Source organism: Phascolarctos cinereus, unplaced genomic scaffold (genome assembly GCF_003287225.1).
Source record: "Phascolarctos cinereus isolate Bilbo 61053 unplaced genomic scaffold, phaCin_HiC Scaffold_3;HRSCAF=262, whole genome shotgun sequence".
Classification (NCBI taxonomy): domain Eukaryota; kingdom Metazoa; phylum Chordata; class Mammalia; order Diprotodontia; family Phascolarctidae; genus Phascolarctos; species Phascolarctos cinereus.
Genome location: NW_027555736.1, coordinates 49,557,452 through 49,568,026, shown reverse-complemented (window position 1 = coordinate 49,568,026; position 10,575 = coordinate 49,557,452).

The window sequence follows — 10,575 nt, the reverse complement described above, 5'->3', positions numbered from 1 at the left end:
GGGGACTTTAGGGGCAGAGTGTTGCATACATTGACAGAGAACATCACTGGATTGGCTGTTTTGCCTGTGTTCTTTTTCTTGTTACAAGAAAGAGTTTGATGCTAGAAGAAGATGAGTCATATCTGGAAATGACTATGATATCAAAACAAAAAACATCAATTAATTTTTTTTCCAACCAAGAGGGTGCCATGCTTTCAAAGTTAACTGACTCCATCAGGGACCCTGGGCCCAAGGGTTCCTGCAGAAGTTAAAAGGGAAGATCTGAATAGCCTCTGGTAGCCTTCCTGGCCTGGTTGAGGCAGATGCTGTAACTTGGCATCTGTAAAAGCTGGCTCCCTCTCATCTATACCAAGCAGTTGTGTTTACAGAAAAGTACAAAAAAAAAATAAAACTGCATTTGCAAGTGGAAGATGGATTGGAGAGCCAGGCTGAGTAATTAGCTAATTAGGGAAGCTGAATAATGAGCTAATTCTCAGGCTTTTATTTACTGAAAGGGAGTTTGAGGATGGCTCTGGATGGGAGCTGGGTGTAATCAATACCCACTCCAGTATGCTAGGCAGGGGGCTAATGGAATGGAGCTTGGAGGAGAGCAGAGTGGCCACAAACAGCATGCTACCAACCTGGGGAGGAAAAAAGGTCAAGGTGACATGCCCAGTGCCTGGAGTTCATTCACCATCCTCCTCACTAGGCCCCCAGGACAGTCCCATCTCTGACCAGAAGTGAGCCTTTTCAGCTTCATCTGGGACCCGGGATGTGGTTAGACTGGGTCTGATTGGCCTGCCTGAGAGACAGTGATTACATTAGAATTGAAGCTTCTTGAGGGCAAGGACCATCTTTTTTTTTAATGTTTTCTTTGTGACCCCATTAATTAGTTCAGGGGCTTGCACATAGTAAACACTTAATAAATGCTTGCTGATTGATTGGAGGCAGAAAGAGTCTACCAAGTGGCATGACCTAGCCAAGACCAGGTCCTCAGCCAGAGTTTCTAGGGATTCTAGCCATAGCTTATGCCTTCCCTTAAGGGAACAGACCTTGCTCTCATTTCTAGAGCATGATGAGATGTGCATTTCTGGGCACTCTGTGAGGTGGGTAACAGCCCTCAAAGGTCTTGTAAAGGATCTTTCTCATGGTCACCCAGCCAGCAAATTTCAGAACCATAATTTCAGTCCAGGTGTCTAGCCTCCTAAGCTCAGGGCATTTCCCACCACACCTCTCTACCAACAAGGCCTCCCTGGCACAATGCCCCTGGGAGAATACTTACCTGGAAGTCCTTCCCCTTTCAGGTTAGCCTTGATGTGAATTCTTCTCCCTGCCTGCCCCCACCAAGGGCAGCTCCACTCCTGACTCAGGCAGCTGTGGCCTCTTTTCTTGTGGAATGAGATTTCTCCCAAGCCAGGCTACAGAGTTTTCCATGCATCCAAGATTGATGGGGATAAATTAGAGATCCCAGTGATGTACAGTCCTGGTACTTACTAGCTGTGAAACCCTCAAAAAGTCAATTGATCTCTCTAAGCCTCAGTTTTCTCATCTGTAAAATGGGGCTGGGAGGACTAGAAAACCTCTAAGGCCCCTCCCAGTTCTAGATCTGTGATTGTATCCTCCATGATCCCATTACCTCTATCCTCTTCCATCCGCTGTCCAAATTATCTTGAAGGAATACCACTACCAGGTCAGTATCCAAAGAGATAAAAAAGAAAAAAGAAAAAGACCCACATATACAAAAATATTTGTAGCAGCTCTTTTTGTGGTGGCAGAGAATTGGAAATTGAGGGGATGCCCATCCATTGGGGAATGGCTGAACAAGTTGTGGTATATGAAGGTAATGGAATGCTATTGTGCTATAAGAAATGATGAGCAGGTGGACTTCAGAAAAACCTGGAAGGACTTGTATGGTCTGATGCTGAGTGAAGTGAGTAGAACCAGGAGAACATTGTACACAATAATAGCCACATTGTGTGATGACTGACTTGGATAGACTTAGCTCTTCTCAGCAATGCAATGACCTAAGACATCTCCAAAAGACTCATGATGGAAAATGCTGTCCACATCTAGAGAAAGAACGATGGAGTCTGAATGCAGATAAAAGCATACTGTTTTCTCTTTTTTTCTTTCTTATGATTTCTCCCTTTTGTTCTTATTCTTCTTTCACCACATCACTAATGTGGAAATGTGTTTAATATGATTGTACATGTATAGCCTCTATCAGATTGAATACCATCTTGGGGAGGGAAGAAAGGAGAAAGGGAGAAAAAAAATTGGAACTCAAAATCTTATAAAAGTGAATGTTGAAAACTATCTTTACATGAAATTGGAAAAAATAAAATACTATTAAGTGGGGGGGGTACAAATTATCTGGAAGGCTCTATTGCACTCCCTGAACTTTTTCTTTCCCTATGCTGTAGGCACATAACCTACAAGGACACTTCTCTCTGATGCCCTCAGGCACTTCGGGCATATGGTGTCATGCAGCTGGAATGGCTGGCATGACTCAGCCCAATTGCCTGGATCAACAGATATTCAGAGGCTTGGGGGGAAACATAAAGAACCCTGGAGATCAGGGTCTTCGGAACAGGTGGGGATGAAATTGCTCCTCTGACTCACCTGGGATAGGTAAGTGATGACTTATGATGCTCATCACATTGTCAGGGGGCTTCTCATTCATTCTACAAACATTTATTGAACCCCTACTATGTACAAGGCTCTATGGAGAGTGCAAAGTTACCTATTTATGAGGGTGCTGATGCTGGAGGGTTAGCACAGCAGACTGGCTTGAGAGCTAACCTCAAAGCAACGACTTGGGTTTGAGTCTTACCTCTGACGTAGATTTGCTGTATGACCTAGGCAAATGTTTTAACTTCTCCATGCCCCCAATCAATTCTCCAATACTACAGGCACAAAAAAACAAAATGTGCTGATCCATATTAGTATGGGAAGTCCCTCCCAAGAGCTCCCTACACCAATGAAATTACAGTAATTTCTAGTCAAGTCAAGAAATATTTATTAAGCACCTACTGTGTGCCAGGCACTTTGCTTAATTCTGGGGATAAAAGAAAGGTAAAAGACAGTCCCTCCCCTCAAGGAATTTACAGCCTAATAAGGGACACAACATTCAAACTGTATAAAGAAGAATATATACAGGATAAATTAGAGATAATCAACAGAGGGAGACCACTGGCACACCAGCTGAGCACAAAAATCCCTAGCTCCTAGCACAAATTAATCCTCCTGGCACATAGTAGGCACTTGCTATGTGCTTGCTGATTGGTTGGTTGAAAAGCACAGGTGAGAGGAGCTTAAGTCTGAACCAGGTTGGTGGCAGGGAGAGGACAAAAGCCAGAGACATTGGGCAGAGAACTTGACCATTGATTGATAAAGGTGTCAAAGATAACTCCAGTTTTGAATACAAGCGACTGGGAGGATGGGGGCACCATTAACAGAAATAGAGAAGTTAGTCTGTGCAATGAGGGGACTTGAGCTCTAGTCCATTTCCAAGTCAATGACTCTACCTGTGGCTTTGGAGAAGGGACAGGTGTGCTTAGGAAGATGGGTTGAGATTCCAAGAGATGCGAGTATGGTGCTAAGGAGGGTAGGGACATCCAGGTGGAGATAGCAGGCAGCTGGAAATTCAGGATGGGAGTTCAGTGGAAAGACCTGGGCTAGAGATAGAGATCTGGGCATCATCTGTGAAGAAGTGATTGCTGAACCTGTGAGAAGGGCTGCTCTCTCTGAGGTGGAGAAAGAAGAAAGGAGGGCTGAGGGACAGAAGCTTAAGGACTGCTTACTTTAAGGGGGAGTGAGAGAAGGCAAGGTTCTAAAATTCCATAAATAAAAAATCCAAAAGCAAGAAAGGAAAGAAGCAAATCATGCATTTTGGAGTCAATTCTTTTTAAGTTTCCATAGTTTCAGAGCCCTCCTAGTGTAAACACTTCACTTTGCAGATGAGGAACTTGCCTTGCCTATGGTTATATAGGTAATAAGTGGATGGAAAAGTTGGGACGTGAACCCCAAGTCCAGAGCTCTAGTCTCATGTGCCACATTGTCTCTTGTATTAAGGGTGGGGATGAGGACAGAAGCTAGCTGAGGTCAACTCTGTGGTTCTTGGCAAGATATTTCACCTTTTGGGTGCTCAGTTTCTTCCTCTGGACCAGAGGATCTTTAAGATCCCTTCCTGACTATGACAATTTAAAAAATTAGAGGGATATAGTTTCTGGCCAGCACATTATTAATAAAAATATGGTCATTGGGCCGTACCTCTTAGACCAAAGACCCCTAACAGTGCTGAACTCACAGTTTACATGCCCTTCAATGAGCAGATGTGGCTATATTAAAATGAGGGTCTTGGGTACTTGATCTGCGTCACCCAAATCTTGGTTAGTAGAGACATCAATTTCCATATCACTTGTTCAGAAAAAAAAAAAGAGAGAATCCACACTTTCCTAGACCTGTCTGAGCAAACACAATGAGCAGGAATATACCCATTATTAGCCCAAACTTAGAATTTCTTTTACTGTCTGTTAAGATCTCAACCTGGGTAAATATATTTAAGACAGATTTCTCACACTAGTTGACTTCTGGATGAGGAAGTAGAAAAGGGGAAAAACCTTGGTCCTAATACAGTAATTAAGTATTAAATACAAGAGAGAAATATTCATTTCTCGCATGACCTAGACCCTATGAACTATGAACTGTCAGATCAATGATCTAAGAGGATGTAGGATGAGCCAACGGATTCCAGAAGTCCCCAAGAAAAGTTAACCTTGGCCCTTCCTTTCCCCAACTTGCAGCTGTCCCGTGGCCACCCCACCCCAGCTCCTTCCCAAGCAGGAGCTGCCAGCTGCCCCCTGCCCTGTGAAGAATGGATTGGTTCTACCTGTCTTGCCATTACAAATTGAGGCTCATCAGAAGCCATTAGTGGGGCTCAGGAGGGCCAGCGACTGGGGGTGGGAGACTAGGGGAAGGTGCTAAACCAGGAAGGGGTGGGTGAGCCCATAAGCACTGACACTTTACCTGCCTTCTTGGTGGTAATTAACCCTGTGCTAATGAAGTGAGGCGGGAGAGGCGATGTTAGTAAGAAGCAGGCTCATCAAGGAGCTGTACCACTGCTAATGAGGACATTCTGGGCTAATCTCTCCCTTGTACCCCCCCCCATTGTTTTAATATTGGTTAATTTCACTCTAACATAGATTAATTGCCAACTTCCCACCTGGACTGCTTGGAGTTGAAGTTTGTTAAATGTTGGGAGCTTTCCTTGGGGCTGTGCCAGACCCTGAAATGAGGGAGTGAGTGGGCTGAGAGGTGGGGTGGGGAGGGGTACTAGGCATCAGGGGCCAGGAGGACTACAGCTTGTTTATTACCTGCTCTTCCCTATTCCAGGCTCACACTGTGCCTAAACCTTCTCAAGCGGCTGTCTGTCCATTTCTCTCCCATATTTGGAGAGTGGTCATAGGATTGTAGATCTATAGTTATCAGAGACCTCAGAGACCATCTAGTCCATTCCCTTCACTTTACAAATGAGGAAACTGAGGCCCAGAGAGAGCTCAATATCACACAAGTGTCAGAAACAGGAAGGGAGCACAAAAGGTTCCAGAGTCAGGGCTCCCTGCTACAGGAACTGGATAGTCATTGTCACTGGTGAAGAAATCCAAGTGAGAGGCAAAGCCCTCTCAGAGGGTAGAGGTCAGAAGATCCAGCTCGAAGACTAATTCCACTGTCTGCAACTGTAGGCATGTCTCTTCTATCTGGCCTCCAATTTCCTTGCCTACAAAGCGAGGGCACTAGAGTAGATGTCTCCCAAGCGCCTTCCAGATGGAGAGTATGGTTAAGTGTTTCCTTATACCTGGCCCAATTGCTTTTGTTGCAGCCAGAGATCAGGAGTAGAATTTTCTTGTTCTGTCCTGGAGGTGCTTAGAACACTGTTAATCTCTCTCCTCCCTTCCTGAGGTCCCTGATCATTCCCTTCAGATCCTTTCCATCCTCGGGCTTAAATAATCCATCTGACATTGTGGGAATTTGTCTTCCCATCTATCCAGGGCTTCAGAGTAAACAAACCTAAGCCAGGAAAGGCTGTGGCCGAATGTGCTCTGGGAGAGCCTACATCCCCACCCCTCCTCCTATCAATTATCCAACCCACCAGGATTCTCTGAGCCCAGAGCTGGACAAGGGCATCAAGGGAGCACACTTGCAGGAACTGGTACCTGACAGAAAGGAGCTCCCAAACCATGTATCAATCAACCAATCAGCAGTCATTTTATATTAAAGGTATATTATGTGCAGGGGATCTAAAGAAGTCCCTGCCTTCAAGAAGCTTACAGCCTAAGGGGTGGAGACAAGTAGTGAATGAAACAGTCAATAAGCATTTATTAATCACCTACTATGGGGCAGGTAGGGTGCCAAGCACTAGGGATACAAAGAAAGGCAAAAGACAGTCCCTGCCCTTGAAGGACTCACAATCCAACAAGGGAGGCGACCAAAGAACAAATATATACAAACAAGTTCTGTAACAGCCTTGGGAAACAGGTAGTAGAGATGGGAATGGGACAAATAGGAAATAATTAACAGAGGGAAGGTACTGGACAACATTCTCTGCTTCAGCATCCTCTGCTCCCAACCCAATGCTTTGTCATCTAAGCCAATTCTTGTGTGATTCTAGTGGTTCTTCCATAAAACCTCCATGGAGGATAATAACAGTAATACACAAACAACAATTTAGCTTTACAAAGCAATTTCCTCACAACAGCCTTCAGAAACAAATAGTAGAAATGGGGACTGGACCCGAGATTTCATTGGCATAGAAAACTCACTCTACCAATGTTGACACCTTCTCTGCAATTTACAATCTTAGAAAGTGGCTTGGAGCTAATTAATCAAATGTATTAATTAGCTAATTAATCAAACTTGCCTAAGGGTCACATAGCCTATGTGTATCTAAGGCTAGACTTGAACCCAGCTCTTTCTGGCTTTGAGGCCAGCTCTGTACCCACTATTCCAGGCTGCCTACTGAAGTAGGGCATGCCAGTAGTAATTTTTTTTTTGACAGATGTGGGAAGCAAAGCTCAGAGAAATTTAGTAATTTGTCCAAGGACACACAGCTAGGAGGCTTTGGTGCCAAGCTCTGAACCTCTCTCTCTTCCAGCTCCCAGCACTGGCTCCACTACCCCACAACACCAGCTTTCCTTCTTTTCTTTTAATATTTTTATGGCTACCCATACAACCGCCAGGCTGTCCATCTGTTATCTCACTCTAGCTACTCACTGGGACCACCTCCTTTTCCTCTCAACCATATCCTTGAAGCCACTTTAAGAATGCAAATCATCCCTGGTAACAGGCTGCAGGCTCCTGACACCCAGCAGGCTTCTCTTCATTGCCCTCTGGGTCACCTGCAATTTGGATTCTTCTGAGATTTTGATGCTCCATGGTTCCTAGCCTTATGGCACCAGCGAGAAAATATCAGTAGTGAAAAGAAAGGCTTTTGTGGCAGCAGGTAGCATGGGATCACTGTGATTGCAACATCGGCTTCCAAATGTGATCCTGTCTCCAATCTTGGCCTCCTGTTTAATTCTGGGCTCAGTTCACTCTCCATCTGCAAGGTCTGTCCAGTGTATATGCAGTGAAGGGTTCACTCAATGGGATGTCCAAACACCAGCATGTGGCTGGTGGCAATACACATTCAGGCTGGGCAATACATATTTTTTTCCATCCTCCTGGTTTTTCCTTTGTGAATTGCATGAGTAATCTGTTTTGAGTGGCCAAGGAGGTCCTGTAGCATCCAAGGGCTAAATGATGATAATAAAGATAACTGGCATTTACAAAGCTCATCAAAGCTTACAAACATTTGACCCTCATTACAACCCCATGGGGTAAGTGCTTCAGCTACTATTATCCCCATTTTTCATATAAGAAAACTGAGGCTCAAGAAAGTGACTTACCCAGGGTCACACAGCCAATGAATTTCTAAAGCAGGATTTAAATCCAGGTCTTCTTGAGTTTAGGGGTCTTTCCCTAAAACACACTGTCTCTCACTGTAATCCTCACAGTGATATCCAATGAATCAATCAACCAATAAGCATCTATTAGGACCTATTATGTGCTAAGTGCAAGGCACACAAATACAAAAATGAGACAATCCTGTCCTCAAGGACATGACATTCTCTTGGACCATCCACATGTAATAGCTTCTGGATAATGCCACAATCTGCCAGGAGCTCCTCTTCTATTTGGACTCTATGAGATGACCTGCATGATAGCTTTAGCAAGGAAATGTCACCCTGCTTGATGCCTGACTTAATGGAACAAAGTTTTCTTTGTATCTACACCTTATGTAATCAACCAAATGCATGAGAGATGCCATGATGGAGAAGAGATATCAGCGCTATTTTGCTCTAATGAATCAATTTTTGTTTGGAGCTTGTTTTTGTCTTTAAAAAAATAGTGATCTCATATCTGCTGCACCTCTCTGAAAATTGTATAACTATCTAGATGTGGTCTGCTGTAGAGAATTATCTGCCAAAGGATGGATAATACAAAGTTTACATAACATTTTCTTTGTGATAACCCTATGAGTTCCTTCTTTGTGCTTTTGTCAAGAATGCCTGTGGTACATAGAGATGTATATAGACCATTCTCATAAAAATATTAAGGAGATAAGAAAGTAAGCATTGGCTTGGGATTGTGATAGAGAGAAAAATTCCCTGCCATGGACCCCTTTGACAGGCTGCTGAAGCATAGATTATAAAATAAAATATTTGCCTTGTACACAGGCATTTAATAAATGCTTCTTGATCGATCGATTGATTGACCAGTTAGCTTATCATCAATGGCAATGATGGAGGATCACCAGATCCATCCCTGCGTATCCAGTGAAAGGTCATCTAATTCCCCATCCCTAATCTCAGAGACATGGGTATAGAAATGAAGCTCCCGGCCCATTCTAGACTCATACGTTGTGTTGCTTACCAGTGGTGGTGAAATATCAGCCTTAAATCATCCCCATTCTCTCACCTAGCCTCACTTGTGACTAGGTCCACATATTTATGAAAAAGAAGACTGGGTAGAAAGCACAGCTTTTGTCCAGGAATAAAAAGAAGACCACTGATTCCTATGGAAGGTCAAATAAATTACTTTGACCTCATCACTCCTTTATTGTAACACAGAGATATTCTTCTGGGAAGGATTTATACAGCAATCATTGGCCACCGGGTTTAAAGGCTAGCCACCCTCAAAGTTCTTCATAATATCTATTCTGAAGCACAATATTTGGAGTCAGAAACACCTAAATTTAAATTTGACCTCAGATACTTACTTGCTGTGTGATTCTGGGCAAATCACCTAAGCTCTCTAGGCTTCAGTTTTCTCATCTGTAAAATGGGAGATTTTGATTCAATGACCTCTGAAGGTCTGTTCCATCTCTCTGTCTCTCTTTTTTTTTGGTGAGGCAATTGGGGTTAAGTGACTTGCCCAGAGTCACACAGCTAGGGAGTGTTATGTGTCAGGCTAGATTTGAACTCAGGTCCTCCTGACTCCAAGGCCGGTGCTCTATCTACTGCTCCACCTAGCTGCCCCCCTGCTCCGTCTCTTAATCCATGATCACATGAAAGCCATTTTCTCCTGTTTGATCCTCAACAGAGGGGGAAAATACTTGACCTATCACCATCCTTATAAGAAATTTTCATTTGTTCATTCATGCATGCTTTCAACAAACAATGCTTGTTTTATGCAAAGCTCTTTGATTGATGCCAAAAGGAGTTAAAGAAGACTGTTCAATGGGGAGCCTTTAAGAGAAGACTTTTAGTAGAATAATTGCATCAGAGTTGTGTTTTAGTTGAATTAATATGACGTTAGTGTGTAGGATATATTGGTTATGTATGTATCGGGGAGAGACTAGAAGGGGTATGTTAGCTGTCCGGAAATTCTTCTGTTAAATTCTCCATCTATCAGGTTTCTATCTTAATCTCTCTTCAGTTTCATCTGATATAGTGTCTTCCTTCTCCCACTTGTATAAATCTGTGATCTAAGTGGTGTGAGTATGCCCTCCACTAGCACAGATAGCAACCCATCCATGTCTTCTCATACTGTGAACAGTATGAGAATAATTCTTGTCTATGGCCTTCCATAAAGCTCTCACAGAATCCACCTAACATGGCAGAGGAACTCTTCTGTATCTTTCAATGATTCCAGGATACCAGCACAAGATTTGGACTATCTATCTAAATTCCTTTGTTTTTTCTGCCTGAGGCACAGTGGATAGAATGCGGAACTTGGAGAAAGGAAAAGCCAGGTTCAAATCCCACCTCTGACCTCGAGTACCTGTGTGACCCTGGGCAAACTCCTTAACCTCCTTCACCCTTAGTTTCTACACCTATAGTGGATCATAATAGCTCCTACCTCCCAGAGTTACTGTGAGGATCAATTGAGCTAGTCTATATCAACTGCTTTGCAAACCTTCAGGAGCTATATCAGTGCTAGTTGTTATGATTGTTAACAGTTCCTCTCCTTTTCTGGTCACGTATGTGTTTCAGACCCGATCTTCACATAAGTAGTTACTGCTAAGATGCAGCAGCCTGCTTTCAGCCCCTCTGC